Source organism: Microcebus murinus, chromosome 3 (assembly GCF_040939455.1).
Source record: "Microcebus murinus isolate Inina chromosome 3, M.murinus_Inina_mat1.0, whole genome shotgun sequence".
NCBI lineage: Eukaryota > Metazoa > Chordata > Mammalia > Primates > Cheirogaleidae > Microcebus > Microcebus murinus.
In genome coordinates, this window is record NC_134106.1 from 33,510,405 (window position 1) to 33,534,650 (window position 24,246).

At 34.3% G+C, this 24,246-nt stretch overlaps 1 long non-coding RNA gene across 3 annotated transcripts in view; it reads left to right on the plus strand.

The window, feature by feature from the left end:
- LOC142869956 (uncharacterized) overlaps positions 1-24,246 on the plus strand; it is a 196,390-nt gene that overhangs the window by 24,230 nt on the left and 147,914 nt on the right. The window contains exon 3 of one of the 3 annotated variants that reach the window (XR_012918482.1): positions 6,871-7,238. The exons of the other annotated variants lie outside the window; for them this stretch is intronic. This is a non-coding gene — a long non-coding RNA (uncharacterized LOC142869956). Of the gene's footprint in view, positions 1-6,870; positions 7,239-24,246 lie in introns of those variants that run through there. 3 annotated transcript variants of the gene reach the window in all.

The following is a 24,246-nucleotide window of genomic DNA, read 5'->3' on the forward strand; positions in this document are numbered from 1 at the left end:
AATGCAAAGCTACTGGAAAAAAAGAAGTTTTTCCAAATCTTAATTTAATCACCAGGTAAAGAATTACAACCATGTAAAATGCTGGCTTAAGGGAAAATGGAATGACCAATGGAATAAGAAAATATACATAGTGACTACAACTTCATGAACATCTACAGAAAAAAAGAACTGCAACAGCTATGCATATCATCTTCTTTGCTTATTATAAACATTTACATTTATCTATATTAACTAATTGACTTTTTCTTTTTTGTTATTATTTTATAAAAGGATTATTGGGAGTCGTTAATGTCACAGTTCATTCCCTAGCTTTCCATGCTTTGAAGTCAAGCTGTGACTGAATAAGAGGAATATTATCATTGCCAAGTGATGGAGACAGAGACTATTGAAATTTTGTGTCTAATTTTTGGGAGACGAAGATGAGTAATATATGTTTCTTTGTACAAAGGCTAGTTGATTCTTGTTAGAGAAAAGCATAAAGTTGTTCAAATAAGTGTATATGAATGCTGAATAACTGGAACAGTGAACTGCACCTGTTTCAAAGCTCTTGTCTCTGGTCCAAATGTATTCTTCTTTCTTCACTTTGTGATGTAGGCTTGCATCCAGTGGTGTGCTGAAGCCAAATTGTACCAGCACAAAAGAGCCAGTTGTTAAATTTTCAGGAATTTTGAGAGCTGTTTTTTATTTTTTTTTATTTTTTTTTTTTTTTTTATTTTTTTTTTTTTGAGACAGAGTCTCACTTTGTTGTCCAGGCTAGAGTGAGTGCCGTGGCGTCAGCCTAGCTCACAGCAACCTCAAACTCCTGGGCTCAAGTGATCCTTCTGCCTCAGCCTCCCGAGTAGCTGGGACTATAGGCATGTGCCACTATGCCCGGCTAATTTTTTTATATATATATATATATCAGTTGGCCAATTAATTTCTTTCTGTTTATAGTAGAGACGGGGTCTCGCTCTGGCTCAGGCTGGTTTTGAACTCCTGACCTTGAGCAATCCGCCCGCCTCGGCCTCCCAAGAGCTAGGATTACAGGCGTGAGCCACAGCGCCCGGCCTGAGAGCTGTTTTTTAAGTAGTCATTTTTAAAAAATAAATTATGTAAACTTAATATTAAACATATTATGCTAAATTTAAAGGAAATGAATACTCACATCAATACAAAACATCACCAAATTATTATACTTTATTAGTAGTAGTAGTAGTAGTACCTACTTTGAGATAATTTACATCAATTATATGTATATTGTATCTGAATAGTGTCTTTGTACTGTTTCATCATGTTTATATCTTGAAATTAACTATGATGGAAGCATGTACACCTTAAAAATAGCCAAGCTCTAAACTAAGAGCATCTTCAGAGTCTGATTGTTAAACATGTATCAGTATATCATTATTTTGGACACTGTAAATTACTTTTTTATTTTTTTTTTTACTAATTAACTATCTTAATAGGTTCTGACAATAGATGCCACCAGCACAGGGAGATTGAAAAGCAGGAGGAGGAGAAAAGGAATTCCCTCCTTCCTGTTTGATTGCTATTCTTGTCAGCATAATGCCAATAAGAGCACTTCACCCTGGCAGCAGCAGTTGGCTCTACTCTTCAGCTTATTTCAACACTCTTAGTGCCACACCGGATTCCAAATAGTAGTAGTTTTAACTCTGAGAAGTAAGATGAGAAAACACAGTCAGACATTGGAGATATTGCAGGTTCAATTCCAGATCACCACGAAGAAGCAAATATCATAATAAAGCATGAATTGCTTGGTTTCTCAATATATAAAAAAGTTATGTTTACACTCTAATGTAGTCTATTAAGTGTCCCATAGCATTTTGTCTAAAAACCATACATACCTTATTTAATAAATACTTTATTGCTAAAAAAAATAATGCTAACAATCCATTCAGTAAGTTGTAGTCTTTTTGTTGGAGGAGGGTCTTGCCTGGATATTGATGCCAACAACCTTCTGAAAAGTATTCAACATTCTTGATCTCATTAAGAACAACTATTCAAAAAGAAACCAGCATATTTTTGACAATTCTTGTCTAAATCAGATCATATTTAATCATAAATTATATATTTACTATTCATTATAATATAATATTTAATATAGGCTATTTGATTGAAGTTATATGCTAAATATACTTATATCATAAATTTCCCAGCTATTTTTGGTCCTTACCTGTGTCCCTCCCTTCTACTGAGATTGCTTTTTAAAATACACAGAATTACCCTAACTGTAGCTTATCACAAATAATTTTATATCTTGACTTGCTTATTATTTTCTCCATATTAAAATAGAGCCCATCAACACCACTCCTTCATTTACAAGAAACAATATTTGAAAAAGTAATTGTAGCAGTTTATCAACATCAAGGGATTTATGTCAATGTTTAATAACCATTTTTTCATTAGTGAATGTTTCAAATTACTGATAATTAGATCATACACCCACACAATGACAAGATCATGTTCTTCTTATTATGAAGTATAATAATAAAAGTTAAGCCTAAAGTTCTTGTCTTCTTTTCTTTTTCCTTTTTTTATTTTTTGAGATTTATACCTATTTAGAGAAGACTTTTGTGAGCTCTTATATCTTACATGATGACGTTATTGATTTAATAATCATCAATAATACGAAGTTAACAATGAGTCTTTATTTTTCTCACTCATAATGCCCTGCTAATATAATACTGATTTAGAATATATTCCGCTATAACGTCTTTCAATAACAATGTATTTGTGTGCACACACCAATGTGTGTAAGGAGAACTCTCTAGTTGGAAGCACTAATAATAGTTACTAAATTTCCATATTTTACAAATACTGCTGTTAAATATAATATAAATATATTCTTTACAAGTATAAAGAAATATCAGCTTTTAGCATTATCTTGGACTTATAAACACATAACGTAATTTTGTTTTCTTCAGATCCCATTTTGTAGTATTGTTTTCTATCCTCTGAAATGTAGAGTTTTATTAATGTGATGGAAAGACTCACGAATATAATCATGCATTGCTTAATGACTAGGATATGTCCCAAGAAATGAATCTGTAGACAATCTTATTTTTGTGCATACATAGTAGAGTGTACTTACACAAACCTAGGTGGTATTACCTACTACACACATAGGCTATATGGTACAGCCTATTGCTCCTAGTCTACAAATCTGTACAGCATGTCACTGTACTAAATACTGTAGGCAAATATAACAAATAGTAAGTATCTGTGTATACAAAAATATCTAAGCATAACAAAGGTACATTAAAAATGGGATATTATAATATGTGTCCACTTTCATATATGCGGGCCATTGTTGACTAAAACACCATTATGTACCACACGACTGTATTAGGATAATTTAGCACCCATTCCTCTGCCTTCAATAGGATCAGAAACAAAATCACTTCATATATAGAAACCACTAATGTAACAAGGGACTGAAATTCTAGCTCTCTAAGAAAGAAAATGGTTATTACTGGTAGTTCACATAGATCAGGACAGAGCCAGTTAAGTGCCTATAACTGATTTAAGAGGAGACTATAAAATCAAGAGGATGTTTTAATAATGTCTCTTCATGTATTATGTTAAGAATCATGAGGAGTGACTGGGAAATAGAATTAAACTAAGCTAATTAAATAATCAAGTGACATGGCCTATTTGTATTTACTCAAGACATCCAGAGATTCCACAGGCATATCAAGTTAACTTGGCAATACTTATTATTGATCAACAAAATGATTTATTCCTACAAAAAATTCTTTCCTAAAGATATAAGGAAAAATTAGGATATTATGAATTTTTAGATTTTTGTATGGTTTTTTGATGTTTTTAACATGAAAACTATACTAGAGTGCATAGAGTAGCTGGATTTATCGTTTCTGGTATTGTAATCATTGACACTCTTTTGCCCATTGCATAAAACTTTAATAAAAATGGTATTTGAAGGTAAAGTACATATTATATACTAGTCAAATTACCATTCAGTAAATCACCCTTTTTTGTTGTACAATTATCCAACCTTTGACAAGTAGGTGTGCTTGGGTGATCATCTAAGGAAACATTCAAGATGTTGTTTAATCACCTTCAAAAAAATTCCCTCGTGTCCTTATGCAGATAATCTTCTCCAAAACTCCAGCTGTTGGCAACATTTAATCAGTAATTTGTCCCTGTTTCCGATAGTTTTTTTTTGTCTCCTATCTTTTGAATACTTGGTGAGGTCTGTGGAGTGGAGCCTGCCCTGCAAGTGGGTACAAACTGCCTTTGAGTATATGAATCCTGGGGGTTCTATGCTTTCATTTTAGCCCATACTCGGCTTTAGAAATTCATTAAAAATGTTAGCTGAAATACTCTGAATCACTTCTCTGGTGTTCATCCCATGCTCTGTTCCAAGTAAGCTAGTGTTTATTTCCTCATTTCTTGGAGGTGATTATTTTTCTTTAAACTTCTGGAGAGTGTTTGCCCTGTAACCTACCATTAGATTCAAGATAGGTTGTAAATTTGTAGAATATATGATTTCTGTTGTTATTGTTATCATGGGACCAATGCTCTTTCCAACTTGCTGTGTCCAAAGCAGAGCCAGAAGTCCATTTACTTATTTTTAATGTCTAAAGGATGAAATTTACCATTTAGAAATCAGAGATTTTTTTTCTATGTAAAGATGTATAAAAGTTATACTTTGTCCTTCTATCAAATAATTAGGAAAAAAAAAGACATATATTTCCAAAACACCTTCCCCTGAAGTCTCCAATGGCTACTAGAAAACATACAAACTTAAGATCAGTGGCATGTTAGTCAAATAATCCCATATTAAAAAGATCCAATTCCCAAAAATGCATGTAAAAAAACAGCATGTCATTTTTTAATATTATCACCTCTTATTTACATTAGCTTTTGTTCCTTATATTTATTCTATATTTCCTATATTTTCCCTGATCTTACAAATTCTATGTATTACTAAAATATGCCTTAAAAGTAATAATAAAATAAAAAGGATGAATGAGTGTAAGAGATCTACTTTACATCATGGTGATATATATAATATGTAACAATATATTATATACTTGAAAGTTACTAAAAGAGTAGATATTAAATATTCTTCCCAAAAAAGAAAAAGTATTGAAGGTAATTCATTTTTTGATTAGCTTGATTTAACCATTTCACAATGTATACATCTATCAAAACTTCATGTCATACATCATAAATATGTACAAATTTTTACAATCAAAATTTTTTAAAACATTAAAAATTTTTAAAAATTAATAAACATCTAAAAGAGTATATTTTTTCCTTCTAACTGAAATCTTCATTAATTTATTTGAGATATTTTAAATTCAAATCCCAGTTTGACTATTAATATAGTTTTTATTATTTTTAGTTCCAGAATTTCTGGAGACAAGGAAAATTAATGCTAATAATTTATCCTCTTAGACCTAGTTAAATTAAACAATTAACATATTGTTTTCCCAAACAATTAACAATTCTGAGTACTCCAAAACCCTCAAGTATGACTGTCATTTGATCCAGATGATACAATATCTCTAAGGATATAGAAGGTAGATGAGGATGCTGAATGGAGCATTTAGGAGACTGCAGCAGGTAAAATTTATCACATAATTCTAGCTATCTGGAGATAACTATCCCCTCCAAGGCAGAGAATTATTCTTCATCCAAAAAATGAGTCCTGGTGTGTCATTGAGCCATAGGAAAGACTGAGTATCTGAATTGGGACAGTAAGTTATTATGAATTCTTAGCTACCTATCAGGAGATGTATGATCCAATCTACCAAGTTTTAGGATAAGTGAGAGTTGCAATAATCCATTGGGGGAAGTGTTTTTTATAAGTCAAGTTTTTGTTATAATTATACTGCATAACAAACAACATAAACATTTCAATACCTTACAACAGTAGACATTGATTTTTCTTAACCATGGTTTTTGAGGTAGGTGAGGTAATTCCAGGCTACAAGCTGGGTTTAGATCTACTTGACCTGTGCCACTCATTCTGAGACCAGTAACTACTCATGACTTGCTCCTCTAATAATGAAATAGCAGAAGTTCAAGGGGAAGAGGAGATAAATAGAAACACACAATGCCACTTAAAGCTTCAGCTCAAAACTGGCACCTTGTTGCTTCTGCTTTTCTTCCACCTTTTGTGAAGGTGCCTATATTCCACCTTCAGCCTCTGTCAAAGCAACTCACATGAGTAAATCCAAAATCAATAGGGTAAAGGAGTATACACTACTCATGGGGGGATGGAGGAGCATATAAAGGCTTAAAAGAGAACGAAGAAATGTGGACAAATAAGTACTTCATGATACATTCAAGACTGGGCTGAATAATATGCAAAAGCTGGGACTATACTTCATGAAATGGTGGTTCAGTCTTCCAGGTCAACCCCCTTTATTGCACCAATGTTTGTCTCTTGGCCCACACTTTATGTTCTCATGAGGTAATTCTCCATGACTGATTGACAGAGAAGACACGGACCTGAGCATCATTCACAGATAAGTCAATATGATAGCAATTCATTAGTACTATGAGGGAATAGATTGTTGCCATATTATAGTCACACTTAGGGCTAGCTGTGACAAACTGGTTAGATTTATATCTCCTCTCTGGGAGAAGTGAGAACATCTTATTCTCACAAAAACTGAGGCCTTATATTTGAGCATGAGAACTAAATATGATCCAAGGCACAGTTTGATGTGAGTTTCCCCAAATGTGGACTGCATGGAACATAACTTATGGTGCTCAATCGATTCTCTTTGCCTTTTTTTTTTTCTCCTCAACCCTTGGCTGTTTGCTCCATGTCAGCCACTACTATGGCAACTGACCAAATGTGAGCCTGCTCAGTTTTACCACCTTTCTCACAAGGTATAAACCAGAAGCCCCTACTGCACTGCAGATCATGGAACTTCACTCTCTTGTTGGCTGCTGGGATAATACAACTTTGAACAACCAGGGACAGGAGACAGAGGGAGCCAACAAATAAATTAAATGCCCTCTCCATTTCTTCATCTTATGGACACTGGTAAGGCATGGTTGTTCTATACCACCTTCCTGGAGACAAACTATGGGACTGAGTGGATATGCATGTCTATCAACAAGCTCTGTCTTTTGCAGCTTGCTATGAAGCCTGGCTACCATGAAAATTTATAACACTGCATTTTTCTCATTTTGCTTCCTTTTCTCCTCATTTTCACTGCCCCGTTTTTGCATCTCCCAATAAATTATTAACATTTAAGCCCTGCCTCCATTTCTGTTTTCTAGGGATCCTAGGCTAAGATACTTTTCTTATACCGAATGAAATTAAAAATTCTTCTGACACCAATATTGCTCACCTTCCCCAGGGTATGTGGGAGGCCTTGTCTACCAAGTAAAGAAAATCAAGAAGGGAACAATCAATAGTGACTTTTTTGGGGAAGGGAACAGAATATTGGGAAAAGAGAATATTTCAGATAAGCTTTATAAAATAATTATTTTTCCCAAGAAATTGCCATATTTTATGAAGAACTATTGTGGCCCTATGTATGTTCCCTATTCTGCATATCCAATAGTTATTTCAAACAAAACTACCTGTAAAAAAACGTTGCTAATTATTAGTGAACTATTTGTTGTACTATAGTACAGTATACACCAATAATACTGATGAATGGAAAAATAGTGATTATACTTTAAGCAGTATTCTAACCAACATGGTGATTAGACTTTAAGTTTTATTCTAACCAACATGAACATACATGCACATTGCCTTCAATTATGCAGGAATTAATATTTAAGTAGCATCATCCGACAGAATAAAAAATTCTTTTTTGACTTTAAGGGATTGTAGGATATGTCAGAGGGGTTTCCTTCTTCTGACTCCAATCTTTGCAAAAGAGTTACAGGAATTGATAAAGTACAGTGGTATCAGGTGACAAATCATGAGCTTACCAACATGAGTTTACCAACATGTACAAGCTGTGTGACCTTTCTTAAGTCTTAGATTATTCATCTATAAAACTGAATTTCTTCACATAAGCAATTTCTTCACATAAGTATATCATTATATTTAAATGAGTTAACACAAGTAAAATACCAAGACAGTGTCCAAAACATGGTAATTAATTTTTAAATCACCGACCATAACATCATAACTATTGTTAGTATAAGGAATCCTAGAAAAACTTTATAGAACCTAAAATTTCCAATGGCTATTCAGAGTCTACATGTTCATTTTATTAATAAGTGAATAATTGATCTTTTGAAGATAAATAAAAGTGGTTTAAAATTATAAACAGATATCTGAGGTGCTGAGAAAAAATAGCTTTAAGTTAAGAAGATGTACAATTAGATTCCTACTTCCCACCCTCAGACATGTACCATGGAGGCTTTCTAGTATAATAGTTAAGAGCATATGCCTTAGAACAATAGTCCAGTTTCAAATTCTGGCCCCACAACTTTCTAGTTGTAGGACTTTACAGTTAGGTAACCTCTCTAAGCTTGTTGTGTCTTCCACAGTGCAGTGGGGATTAGAATGGCATACTCAGGCCTCCTCAAAATCCTCCTGGGATGCCTTTCTAGCCACTGGAGACTGAAGAATAAAGTCTACATTTTCCAGATTTTCTTAAAGCTAAAAGTTTTGCCCTTGGCCCAGCTTCCATCATAAATCTGGGCAGGTGGAAGTGTGCATTGCGCAGGGGCAACAGGATGACTATTCTAGAACTACAGGCATGCAAGTGAAGCAACTTTCCAATGGCAGCCATTTGGAGACAATTAGCCCAAATTTTGAGACTGATGAAGTACAGAGGATTAGGCATCCTGATTCATCAGCTCTCCTGAGTGAGAGGGGGAAATTTGTGCCCAAGCCAGGCCAAGTGAAGGCAGCAGCAGAAGTTTCTTTGCTAGGTCATTTTTGCAGTGTGGCTCTTGGATTATTCCCAGAAGTTTCTGAGAACTATACTGTGTGAGCCACATTATCAGCTGCAATAAATCCTGCAAAACTGAACCCCAGTCAGTAAAGAAGGGGATATAATAATTCACATCTATTAAGGGTCAATTAAGATAGTATAGAGAAAGCATTTAAGTTCTTGGTCATAAAATGCATCCCATCAATGTTGGCTGTAGTTTTTATTACCCAAATAACTTTCAGATTAATTAAATATTTGACATATAAAATAAAAGCATAATACTATAAAACAGAGATTAATGTCAATTTAATCTTCAGGTATTGGAGGTTTGTTTAAGTATAACATAAAGAAAAGGATTCATAAATTTGCTATTTTTAATTGGGGAAAAATGAAATAAGGTATAGTAGCAAACAGCAAACTTAATAAAAAAGTGGATTAACAGAAAAACAGCCTATAAATGTATAATTTGCAAAGAACTTCTAAAGGCCTATAAATATATAAAATGTATTATGTCATTAGTAATCAAAAAATTACATATTGTTTTATACTTAGCAAATTAAAAACTATAGAATAATATCCAGAATTGGCAAGAAAATATACATCTTTATATATCAAAGCAGAATAATAAATTGATATAACCTTTACTCATGATTATCAAAAGACTTAGAAGCATGCATAAATTTTGCCCTAGCAATTTCACACTTTGGAATTTTTCTTTAAGAAAATAAATATAGTTATGTGCAATGCTTCAATTCTAATCAAGTTGACTGTAGTATGATTCACAAAAGCAAATTACTATAAAATGCCAATTTATCATCAGTACAAGATTGTGGAAATGATGGGAAAAATAATCTGTCAAATGGAATATTATGCAGTCATTGAAATATTGACATATAGCTATTGACATATGAAATTATGACAGCATTTTTTAAATGAAATGTTTCTTTGGGATAATTGTATATCTACCTGCAGTTGTAGTAGATATTACAAAGATATCCTACATACCTTTTTCTCAATTTCTACCAATGGTAACATCCTGTAAAACTAATATATTATCCAGTCTAATATATTATCCAGGACATTGGTATTGATATAGTCAGGGTACAGAAGGATGAAGATCAAAGGGCACTTTCTGTTGCCCTTCTATAGGCACACCCACCTCCCTCCTCTTCCCACCCTCAACTTCTAGAAACCACAAATCCGTTCATTTCTATAATTTTTGTTGTTTCAAGAATACTACATAAATGAAATAAAAGAGCATTTAACTTATGGAATTGACTTTTTTACTCAGCACAATTCCTTCAAGATTCATCTAAGTTGATGTGTGTATGAATAGTACATTTTTGAGCAAAATGTCATTTATCTGAACTATAGATTTTCTACCTAAATACATGACAGTAACATGATAATAGTGTATTGGAGAATTAACAAATAAGGATGTTTATATTCTTTTATTGTACTTCTCATATTTATAATTATGTATGTAACTTATGAAATTTTTTTAAAATTATAATTATAAAATGAGGAGGGCAAGGAGAGTTTCAAGGGAGATGCTTAGCTTCATGTGTGATGTTCACCATCATGATTTTCATTTTCAGATGTAAAGAAAATATACTAGTTCTTTTGAAGTAGAAAATATCTCTACATATACTAATTTCTAAAAGGAATATGTAATACAAATCCTTATATAGCAGAAACTAAGCTATCAATGCACAATACATTTAACAGAGATTTAGCAAAGGATGCAAAATGTTCCTGACACATTCTCTTTTCAATTGTCTATAAAATTCAAGGTGCTAACATTATATAAATTGCTACAATCTTAGCCAGATTCTTAAAATTATCTTCTCCTAACCCATGCTTGTCTTTTGGACATTTTCCTATTCTGACCTTTTATTTATAGGAAAGGCAAGAGAAAGATAGTCTGTAGCCTGCATTTGCAAAATAAGCCAACAGATTTGATCAAAAGATTTCAGGAAAGCAGATTGATTAAGAGTATCAATTTAAGTAACACTTTTGACTTGTTTTCTTCCTAATTTGACTTGATAATTGAAATGAATTAATCAAAATTTATTTAACAATATTTTACCAATGATAAAATATTATTTACTTTCTTTGTTGAGTCAGAGGGTTGTAAAAAAATTATTGCTAAAGTAGATATCATACAAACAGAAAGGTTCTTTAGAAGTCCAGTTACCTTGGAGTTTATTTAAACTAAGAGAAAAGGTCATAATATTTTCATGTTTAACACATACTTGGTTCTTGAAACAACAGTTGTGTAACAAATACCAGAATGAGTTAAGGAATGGTGCACTGTGATCCATACAAAACACCAACATTATGGGTTGTACACAAAGAAATATTTCAAACATTATTTGAAATACTGTAGTAATCAATACATAGAGACATGCCTTATGTAGGCATAGGAATGCAGTTTAGAAAAGAAAAAAAAACACACAGGAACTATTTAATTTCTTTAAAAATCACTGAACAAGAAAAGCAATATTGAACTTCCATACTGACTTTACACAATCTCTATACAGTACATTGATTTAAATCCAAGAGCAAAGTTAAGACTCTGCTCCTCTATTTTTGGAAAAAAAGCTGCATGGTAAACTTAGATGACTTTTCCTTCTGGATTTTACCTGAGAGTGGCCCTTTAAATTTTTTATTTAAAAGAGGGCAGTTTTGGCACTTTTACATTAATGTCACCAATGTTAATATTTCTCAGGCTCTCGGGAAGATTCATATTCTTTACAGCTAATGCAGCGCAGGCTGGTGCTCCTGCCAGCCTCAGATTTCTCTAGTTTATTTTGTACACCAATTTGCAGAACAATCTCATTCTTGTTGACCTCCAATCTCTCCCATCATCATTTCTACAGGAATATTATGATCCTTGTATATGTAGAAAATCAAATCCAGTTCGCAGACATATTCAAAACATTTGTCTAATGTTTTCACCAATACTTGAATTAGATCTCAATGCCAAGTTCACGTTCTGAAGAATCCACACAAAGGAGTTAAATTCCAAAGTAACTGGACTTCTAAAGCACCTTTCTGTTTGCCTAATGTCCGTAAATCAGTTTGTTGTCAGAGCATCCAGTTAGTAATTCTCATTCTAGGAAATTACAAACATTTTAATCTCTCTTAGGTATCAAATGGGAAGTCTCCCTGATGATTTGCTCTTGTGCATCTTCACTGTGGGGCTATAACTTGGCAAGCCGCGGCCTCCCGTGGTTGTTAAAGATGAGAATCCACTGGATTGTGGCTGAGCTGGGCCAACCTGGAGGGCTGGAAGTCAGGGCAGGGGCTGGCAGGAGCCTCACCTCAGGATCTCCCAGGCGATCCTGCCCCGCCCACCCTCTCCTGCACTTTTTTTTCTTTTCTTTTTTTATTTCAGCATATTATGGGGTACAAACGTTAAGGTTACATACATTGCCCTTGTCTTCCCTCCCCCCTCGAGTCAGAGTTTCAAGTGTGTCCATCCCCCAGACGGTGCACGTCACACTCACTATGTATGTATGTACCCATCCTCTCCCCCCTCCACCTGCCCGACACCCAACAAATGTTCGTTTGTGTGTTTTTTAACATTTTGGTTACATTTTGTATCTTTGCCTCTCCCTAGCAAGGGTTAGAGGTACGTTCTTCCCCTCCACAATCTTCACCACATCCCTCAGATGTGGGTCTCCCCCAACAACCCCCAAATCCCTGGTGAACACCACCACCCTTTGAGCACCATAGTGTTAATCAGTCAGTACCAATATGATGGCGAGTATATGTGGAGCCCATTATTCTGATCTTGTGTCACCTCACTTTGGATAATAGGCTTAAACTCAATCCAGGATAATATAAGTGGTGCTAGCTCGCTGTTGTTTCTTAGAATTGTGTAATATTCCATTGTAAACATATACCAAATTTTAATAAATGCTGGCGAGGATGTGGAGAGACAGGAACACTCTTACACTGCTGGTGGGACTGCAAATTAGTGCAACCTTTGTGGAAAAGAATTTGGAGATATCTCAAAAAGCTAAAAATAGAAATACCATTGGACCCAGCAATAGCATCATTAAGCATCTACCCCAAAGAGCATGAGACATTCTATTATAAAGACATCTGCACCCAAATGTTTATGGCAGCACAATTCACTATTGCAAGGACATGGAAATAACCCAAGTGTCCGTCAATTCATCAGTGGATTATTAAAATTTGGTATATATTTACAACGGAATATTACTCCTGCACATTTAACACTATTTTTTCTATTTCTTAAACACAAAATTAGAAAACATTATTGTATTCTAATGTATTTCATCAATAGATTGTATTATGTTCCTCTCACAAATGTATTTTTTAAAGAAAACTAAAAATACTGAAATGTCTTGCTGATAATCACATTATTTTATAACCAGATAATCTTTTATTCCCCAGTAATAATTCACTACTAATACTTAATAGCAGATATCATGACTCTGCAAGCTGCATTGTCAACAGAAGAAAGCTACCAGCTGCCCCTCATGGCATCTGAATGTTGAGGTCTCAGCTCTGAGTAATGAATTAAGAAATGCTAGGGCTGGATTTATAATGTCTCAACATCTAAAGTAGCTTTTATTATGATAACAGAAAGCTGCCTAGTTATTAAGTTTTGAGATTAGCATTTCTAATAAGGGATTATGTAGCAATGTTAGAAAAAAGAAGTTATATTTAAAAATGTCATCAAACAGAATTAAAAACATTTTCCAGTGAATAATTGCTAAGTAGATTTTGAGCAAAGCAGGCTCAGTAGCACTGTATAATTAGCTAACTTTATTAGCTACCAAATATCTAACTGCAAAAGAATATGGTAGCTACCAAAATGAGAGGGAGGAAAGTTAGTACATGCATCACGTAGACAATTATAAAATTGGTTTTTGCAAATACCAAGCGTAGAGAGGTGTAAAGTTATTGCTACTCAACATTATTGTGCTGAATTTTATGTTCTGCCTCACTCCTAAACTCTTGTTTACAACAATGTTCCTTAGGTAGAAATCAAGAACTGAAAACTATGCCCCATATAAAGGAATACTTTCTGAAATTTAAGAACATGTCTCTCCAAATGCAGCAACACAAATTGTCATGAACCCAAAATTATAAAGCAAATCTCATGTTCTAAAAGAGGAAATCTGATCACAATAACCATGCCCAATATAAACAGACACATCAAGCATAATGCTTACTGACTTAAATTTGTACACACCCTCTACAACATGACATTTCAATATATCTCTTTTTTATTTGCTGAAGAAACTGGACCTAGTTTATTCCCATTTCAGGGTTTCTTCATAGAGCATCTTTAAAATTGCTCACTATCAATGGTTCAATTTTCATCTCAACTCCCTCTCTTCAGTCCTAGCTGTGTGAAATTAAAAGAAAAAGTGAGAGAGAAGGTGTAGTGTGTTAAACAGTATACACCCAAAATTAATGTTCACTTGGTACCTCAGATTGTGGCATTATTTGGAAATAGGGTCTTTGCAGATGTAATTATTTAAATTAAGATGAGGTCATGTCGGATTAGGGTAAATCCTAAATCCAATGAGTTCTATCCTGAGAAAAGAAAATACACAAAAAGATACATAGGGAAAAGGCATGTGCCCACAGAGGCAAAGATTGAAGGGCTGTAGCTTCAGGCTGGGGAATGCAGGGGTAGCCGGCAATCAGCAGACGGGTAGAGAGAGAGAGAGATGGAACAGATTCTCTCTTAGTGCCTCCAGAAGGAACCAACCCTGCTCATATCTTGGGTTTGAACTTTAGGGCTTCCCCGAACTGCGAGGAAATAAATGTCTCTTGTTTTCATCCCCAGTTTGTATTACAGCAGCCGTACAAAATAACACAGATGGTAAAAGAACCAATCTGAGAGCAATATTGTGGTGATCAAATAGAGTCACAATTTTCTTCTTTCGCTCAATGCCTATTTCCTGACACCACCTAGCTTGTTTTTAAGGACCTTGCCCAGTCATTCTGATTTTCAGTTGTTCAAAGTTACTCTCTGTGTCTCAACAATGAGTATATAAAGTTCCTAAACTCATACTCTCTGATTCCCTCACTGTAGCGAATCTTTCAGTGCAGGACATGTATCTTCTTTCTAAATTATCTTTATGTTTTAACTAGGACAAAAAAAAAAAAGAAAGAAAGAAAAAACATAATCTGACTTCCAAGGGATAAACATACAACTCTCTTTTTTGCAATAAAAAATTTGAACTATACTGATATGTAATTTTGTATTCCAATTTTAAACTCAACTATGAATAAAATGAACAGTCTGTCATTTGATATATACTGAAAATATGATTTGTAATGGCCACATGATATTTCATCTTATACATACCCCATAGTTTAACTATTCTGTTATTTTGGCAATGTTGGGTAGCTGTCTTCTTTGTCTGATACAAATGACATTGTAATAACCAACTTCATGTAGAGTCTTTTACCCCACATCTCATGTTTTCCTCAGTCTGTAATTCCTAAAGTCATATTTCTGGTTAAAAGAATATGAACAAGTTTAAGGCACTTGACCCGTGTTGCCAAATTTTATTTGAAGAAACGTTGCACCAAGCAGACTTCCCCCAATGGTAATCTAATCATACTTAACACAGGGAAATTGATTTCATTTTTTGTAAATATTTTCTATGTTTTCTTTTGCCACTTCATTTTTTTTTTTAGTGTTAAATTTTAAAGCTTACATTTTGTAAGAACCAAAGCTGAGCATCTTCCTGTTTTACCTCAAGGCAAGGTGACTGGCTTTCTGTACAATTATGAAAATATGTATCTGAGAGAGAAAACTACCTAGTTGCAATAACATAGACATGCTCACTTTTACTGTGTTCCCAAAAATAACAAATAATACAGATGTGGTGGGCAAGGCAACTAATTGGCTATCGAATGGCAGACAGACTGTGGTGGAAGTCACGACAGCCCATTTACCAACTGATGGCTTACCTAATCATTTGCCAGGTGATGACACACCTAAACATTTACCAGTTGATGACATACCTAAACACAAGAGACTACTTACTGGCTTCCTCCTATCTGGCAAAGATGATTAAGAAATATATCTCTACCAGGGGATTCTGGTTATTCAAATAACACATATGTAAGCCACCACACAGCACTCCGAGGCAGCCGTGAGAGTTAATCATCTGGACCATATAAATGCTGTTCCTGTAGAAAATTTAAGGGAATAACTGTCCTGTTTTTTTCTCCAAATCCTTCCTATAGAGAACATGCTTTGTTTAATTTCCAATTCATTTCTCCTCATTATCCTCAAAGGAAATTAATGCCACTATTTTACTTTTATAGATAGTGAGGAAAAATTTGCCCAAATTAACTGATTCTTTAGGATCCAGCAATTGTTCCAGTGGGATTAGGTGAATGGGAGGAAAAGAGGGGCAGTCATTCAGGGCACTGGCCTTTGAAAAGTGCTAAATAAGACACAAGGGAGGAGCCCAGCAAGAACCATGCAAAGGTTTTCTGTTCAATCTCTGCAGGAGTTAATTTGCTTTGTTCCCTTCCATCCCTGCAGTCTGCACTGTGACTTTGGTCAGTCATTCCCAAACCTATGCTTCAAGTCAAAGAGGATGGCCAAAAATCTAGAAAAGAGAGAGAAAAGATTAAATCAGTGGGGGCAGCCTGAATGAATAAAGACATCATTGAACCTTGGGCTGAAACGTTCTCCCAGCCCCTTTAATCTTAGTTCTATTTATGTGAGTACCGTAACCAGTATTCCTTTCCTCTTTCTTCAGAAACCTTATCTCTAAAATAATAAGTACTTCAAAGGCTTTGTATAAAAGTTTAATAATAATTAAAGCATATCTTCTTGCACATTTCATATGACAAAATAGATATCAATAGGCATTTCTATTGTTTTGGCTATTAGAGCTGCCAGTCTTTCCACAGAGCTATTGGAAGCCTCTTTACCTGAAACTCTTACTTCATCATCAGTATACTAAAGGAGGAAAAGTGAAAGCCTTTGCCATTGGATACAACTTTATTTCTCAATGTTAGTATGTCTCAGGCTTCAGGACTTTAGTGATAACAAGAGTAGTACGCGTGGAAAACAATCTGACCCATCCAAAGCTACCACTCAACCATCCAAAAACTTATCTGAGCCTTATGGTATGCTCCAGATCACCCATGACTCATAGAAAGGAATGATCACAATATATGACTATCATTTTGCCCAGTAATACTAATAATTCATTCACCTTGTACATATCACCTGTGTTTGTTACATTTATGTGGCTGGTATGTCTAAACTCCACTGTATTTAAAGTTACTGAGGAATAGCAATGCTAACCCGATTATACTTACCCTCAAAAGTACCTGTGAGATTCACAGCTTATCAGTTGTGGTCTCAGAAATACATGATTACCAGAGCATAATGTTAAGATTTTCTGGTTTGGGGACATCTATGATAGTTTGGGTTTCTATTCTTTTCCACGTGGTTTCTGATTTAAACCTAAACATTTTGATGAAAGATAAGAATGAAAAATGTCCATTTAATGTCCTGGTATCCACCCTTCTTATACAGAATTCCAGTACCAAAAAATAAATGACATTTTTTAAAAAACAAGTGTTTGTTTTCATTCAGTTTGGATAATGAGAAACAGATAACATAAAATTAAAAAAAGAAAAAAACATGAGAAATGAGAGCAGATGTCAGCAAATACACTTCAACACTACAAATCCTAAACCAATCTCATTCAAATTTTTCCTTTTTTATAGAATTCACCATCCAGGAAAATGACCTGCAATTGCCCAAGTCTCTCTGGAAAATCTCATTTATGTTCTTTTTATTGACTCTTGGGTACATTTTGGTACTTATGACAGGTTATTCCCTTGTTTTAATTATTTTTTTATTAGAGCATTGTGATATAATGTGCTTTGGGCTGTTTATATTTTTCAAGATGTTCATTTGCAAAATAATTGAACTCATATTTTTCTCTATCCCCTGTGCGAAGGTTAGGCTTTGAAATTTTGTGTATTATAATACTTCCACTGATTCCCTCACAAGTTAAATATATACAATTTCTATGTTTTGAAATATGACAACAGTAGTATGAATATTTCACAGGACAATTCCTATAGTAAAATCTATAATTTCCTCCTAAACATACTTATATTAGAGGTCTACTATGGTAAATATCTCCCATTCCTAGTGAGAGACAACAGGAAAAAAAAATCACAAAGGAATGAATTGGAAAGATGGGCCCTACAAAAGCTGAAACTTCTGACTGTATAATTTACTAACTTCTTACTGTATAATTTACTAACTTTAGGACAAGTAAAAGATGGTAACACAGAGTCATTTTGAGAATCAAAAGAATTCATGTGTATGAAACTATTAAATTTTAAAGCATCATTAATGCATGATTATTTATTGGACTGGATATCCTCAGACAAAGCAGATCGCCAAATCTTTTTTTGGTAGCTTTGCTTAATGTTTATGCAAACATTATTAATTTTAAAGTGAACTTTAAAATATTCTCTATACCAGTACTTCTTAAAATATCCTCTTTACCAGTACTTTTAAAAATGGCATGCACATATGGATCACCTCCAGATTCTGGTTCAGTAAGTCAAGAATGGGGCCAGAGATTCAGTGTCACTCAGAGTTTGAACCAGGGTCGGTGCCTGTCCTCGAACATGCCTCTCAGTCTGTGACAATGAGATGAAAGGTTTGTACCAGAATGTAAGTCCAACACACTGATTCCTTCATAAAGAAAGCTTTGCTATGTAAAAAATGTCAGCTGTACAAAATAGGATATTTGGTGATGCGGTTAATTTCCATCTGGCTGAAATTCCTTATCCTGGTGTGAACTGCAAAACAAATAGTTTTGTCAGGACCTTTGAATAGTCCTGTTTTAAACTGATGGGGATATTTAAAAGCATTTCAAATGTCTCTTTATTTTTCATTTGTTGTAAAGTCAGTGTCCATCTAAAGCAGTAGTCCTTTGAGGAGCAGTGCTACCGGGGAAGAATCTATTGGTTAATCAGTGAAATGTACTCTGGTATATCTGAGTCAAAGTTCCTGCTTTGCCACTTACAGCAACATGATGTTTAGGCATATTATCTTCTTTGCTTAGGCCACTTGGAGCTGAATTGTGAAATGCAGTTAGAATGTCTTACATGTCACTTTCTTTACCCACCTCTCTCCTCCATTGAAGGGCCCCTTGCTCTCAAGACCTCTCAGGAGGCCGGGCGCTGTGGCTCACGCCTGTAATCCTAGCTCTTGGGAGGCCGAGGCGGGCGGATTGCTCAAGGTCAGGAGTTCAAAACCAGCCTGAGCAAGAGTGAGACCCCGTCTCTACTATAAATAGAAAGAAATTAATTGGCCAACTGATATATATATAAAAAAAATTAGCCGGGCATGGTGGCGCATGCCTGTAGTCCCAGCTACTCGGGAGGCTGAGGCAGAAGGATCACTCGAGCCCAGGAGTTTGAGGTTGCTGTGAGCTAGGCTGACGCCACGGCACTCACTCTAGCCTGGACAACAAAGCGAGACTCTGTCTCAAAAAAAAAAAAAAAAAAAAAAAAAAAAAAAAAAAAAAGACCTCTCAGGAGGGCCCTGTTGCAGCCCTCCCCCCTGCAAACACACACCCTGTGCCATCTGCTGCCTCCCTCCCTGAAGGAGTGCTCTACACTCTGGATTCCATTTCCTATGAAAACCTCCCCATAAAATCTACCCCATTTTCCCTGATGTCACCTCTCAAAATAACAATAAATAAGCCTGAAAATGACAAATCTGTTATGCAATAAGACATTTATATTTTCACTAAATTATTTTGAAATATTAAGAATCTTAGAGACATGAGCTACTTACTATGATGATCATTATTGCCAAATACACAACCAGCCCTATATTCTGCTTTGCTTCCAAATTCATATTCCTATGACTTTATATTCAAAATCATAAAAAACATAATGTGGTTAAATACCATAAGAGAAATCTAGACATAATGCTATGGAAGTTGAGCAGAGAAAGAAGTTATTCCTGGCTGGAAAAAGTCAAGAAAGAATTTTTGCAAGAGTTAATATATGCACAGAACCTTACATAGTGAATAGGATTTCTATAGACAGAGCATGATTAAGAAGTGATTGTTATATGATTTTTATCAATATATGATGTAGTGTTGCATTTAAAGGTAATGAGATTTGATTTGTGATGAATAAGAACCTGTAATTTGAAAATATCAAAGTGATGCTTATTTTTATCATAATGGCTCCTCACAGCAAAAAAATGTAATGTATTTTGTAAATTCATTATGAAAAAGATTTAAATAAAACCTAGACCTTTTAAGAAACTCAGTGATATCACATATATAGCCTCAGAAAAGGGAAATGGAAAAAAGCAGTTGAGTAGGAAGATTAAAAATTACTCTCAACCAGTGGAACTCCAACGTGAAATTTGAGAAAGTCTAGTTTAGCACATTGACATTTCTTATTTATAAAATTAGATATATTTAGAAGAAGGTGGGGGAAACATAGTGGATGCTATGTCTGTGAGCATTGATTATATATGTCTCCTACCCACTGCAGGCAAAATTATAGCTCTTGGAAATCTGATTGTCCTCTGTTAAACACTATAATTTCTAATATAATTGGCCAATAAATAACAACATAAATTAATTGTTGTATTTAAATACTAATGAGATTCATTTCTATTGAGCTCTAGCATATTTCACATGGACATTAATGTGCCTCAAATCAGAGGAATAAATTAAACCATAGCAGCCCTGTGGACGTTTTTGCTTGGAAAGAACATATATTTGTAGTAATATTTAAATAAGCTTGCTTTACGGGGAAATTTGGGTGTATTCAAGCTGCTGAGTATATTTTTTAGTAAGTTTGTTTTTTATATAATTGGGTTGCTCATTAGGCTGTAATTAATGCCATGCTTATTTTCTATGCAGTTAGAAAACTAACATTTGCATGGAATAAGAAATGGAAGAGCAACAATAAATGAGACAGAAAAAGCTAACAATGGAAAGCTAACAATGAAACTGCCTACAGAATTGTTTTAAGTTTCTCCATTAGAGATGGGGACAAAAAACTATCCAATTATCATATTTAAGACAGAGAAAGTTAAAAAAAAAATACAGTCCCAAATGTTGTGATTTGGTAAATACTAGGGTTTGCATACAGAATGTGAGTCTGAATTTCATTATTGTACATGCAATTTTAGCAAACTCTTTCTATAAAAAAATTACCAGAAAATTAGAAACTCATTATCTGTAACATAATCTATATCTCCATTTTAGTAAGAACCTTCAAAAGACTACAGCTTGTAGAATTTTAATGTTTTTTTCCAAAAGTAAGTTAAGGAGAACACGTGGGACACATTAAGATGGATTCGATTACTGTGTAAGAAACGCTTTGGTCTAATAATGGATTTTCGTGCCTTCTATTTAGCATCCAGCTACATCTCTAATCTGTTATTATTATTGCTTACTTGTTTTATTTACAAAATGTTAATTATCATTTTATTGACTATAAATAAAACAAGTATTAACTGGAGATCAAAAATATATCCTTTTATGGTTAAACACTAAGTTAGGAGCTGCCAAGGCAATATAAAATGTCTTTTTATCAAATTAACCTAATTTAATTTTATTATTTGAGTTATTACAAAAGTTTTTTTGATAATAGCCATGAAACACATGGGTCTTAGACTGGCAGTGAATATTGCTGTTCTTCAGTAATTCAAACCCTTCCAATGTAAACAATTTTCCATCAAATAAATGATAAATTGTGAATCAGACTTTGCTTTCAATTTCCCAGTGAAAGGAAATTCATAAATCACCAAAGAGCAAACTTTCACTCATTAATCCTAATATTTTGGGAAGATAATCATACAAAGAATACAAATTTATTGCCTCTGGATAATAAGTCTTCATCTTTGTAAAGACTATTTGATAAGATCTTCGAGAATGATGCTTACAGGTTCAACATAGCAATAGTTAAGATTATATAAACAGGCCTTACCAAAGTGTTTATTAAAGCTGGTAATGAAAGAGAATGTTAATGTTTATAAGATTGATTCCAGGCCTTCATATCATTAATCTCTTTTTTGAAGTACTAGCCATAAACCAATTATTGCTTAAAGTGTGAGTACCCACATGTGCTCTTGCCTTCAGAGATGTTTTGGCAGGAGAGGCAGATATTTAAACAAACACTTAATCACATATTATATATGTACTGCTAAGAAATTTTGTTGCCACTAGTTTGCTCAGTGACTATAATAAAAGCCAAATTCCAACCCACTCCCACCCCATGTCCAGCCTCATCTTGTATCATGCTCCACACTCTAGCAACCGTTGCCTCTTTTTCCTGCTTGAGAATGCCAAGCACTTTCCAACTTGAGAAATTTTTACTTCACTTTTCTAGAATATTCTATCCCCTAATATTCATCTGTCTGGGTCTTTTCCATCATCCAAAGCTCAGCTTAAAAGAGATTCTCTCCAACTCCCTGTCTAAAAGTAGGCCATTTCTTCATTTACCTTATTATGGAACATCCTGTTTAATTGCTTCATAGGACTTATCCGAAATTTATAAGAACTTTGATTTTTAATTTTATTATTGTTTATTTTTCCCAAACTAGGATTTTTTCTTTCTCTCAAAAATATTTGTAAAGTCTCTTCCATGTACCAGGTACTGTTCTAGATCTTGGGGGATAGCCGTAAACAAACAGATTTAAGTTTCCATCACTCTTGGTATATATATTTTAGAGGCAGAAAATAGATAACAAACAAGTGGAAAAAATTAATGTACAAGTCATCAAGAAATAGAGCAAGAGAAGCACAAAGAAGTGGAGTGCTATTCTATATAAAATGGCCAGGAAAGAGCTCTGTGGCGAGATGACATTTGCATCATGAAGTCCATGAGGGCAGAAACCTTATTTGTTCATGTGACTCCAGTACCTGGCACACTGGCTAGTCCATAGGAGGCACTCAGAAAATATTTGATAATTGGATGAATGAATAAAAAGTTATGCTTCCTAGCACATAGTGGGTTATATATTTACATGAGTCTACAATCAGAGATACAGAATTAACCAGGCTGAAAAGTGGAGAGCTGACTAGAAGAGGCAGACTAGAGACAGGGAGATGCTTACAGGGCAGCAATTGAAGTGAAACAAACAGGAGATGCTTACAGCCCATATTAGTGGCAGTAGGGATGAGGTAAAAATGGCAAAGCACAATGACAGAGTAAATGCTAGGAGAGAGAAAGGAGGTATGAAATAACAACACTCATACTTCTCACTTAAAGAAACTGCATGCATGGTTGTACTGTTTGCTTATCTGAGAAACATAGAAGGAGTGTATGAATGTGTATAGGAGTGTATGGGATTGTATAGAGTGTATAGATGAAGAAGAAATAAGTTTAGACATGTTAATTTTGTGGCACCATGGAATAATATCCAAATACATATATTCATTCAGCTATAAGATCCAAAGTTTTGATGAGAGATTTACACTTTAAAATCATCAATTTATAAATGGTAGTGAGGCTATGAGAGTGAATGAGATCACCAATGCAATGAGAGAAGAGGGACCATAAAAAAAACCCTAAGGAACACCAACATCCAGGGGTTGACCAGAAGAGGAACTAACTAATAATGTCAAAAAAAGGAACAGGCAGAGAAGTAAAAAGAGAATCAAAAGAATATTGTGCCAAGAAATTTTTTAAAAGGAATCATTTAAGGAAGGAGTGAATTACCAGCATTGTGAAATATTGCTGAGAAGATCATTAAAATAAGGAATAGAGTATTTCAGAATAACAACATGCAAGTTTTAGTGATCTATTCAACAAAAGTTTCAGTGCAGTAGTGATGTCAGAAACTAGATTGGAATATAATGAAGTCAGAATCAGAGGTGAGTAGGTGGAGGCAATGACTACAGACAGTTATTTTAAGTTTTGCTATGATTGAAGTGGGAAAGAGAGGATGGTAGCATTAAAACCACTAGTGGTGGAGAGGTGGAGAAAAAGAAAGAGCGAGAGCGAGAGCGAGAGCGAGAGCGAGAGTGAGAGTGAGAGAAAGAATAGGTCTATGCACAGTTTTCACAATGCCAGCATTAAGTACCTGCCAATAGCCAAAGTTAGAACAACTGAAGCAACAGAATAATAAATGACACTATTGAATTATAATCCAAAGAACAAAATAAATACTTGTCAGTCCAACTGATATAAATAAACAACTGAATAAATCAATAAATGTGTGAGAAGGAATAACTTTCCCTTATAGAAAAAATATATAATTAATAAAAACAGAAGGAATGAGGGAAATAATTTACCATTATCACAGTAGTAACTGTTACAGCAATATTCA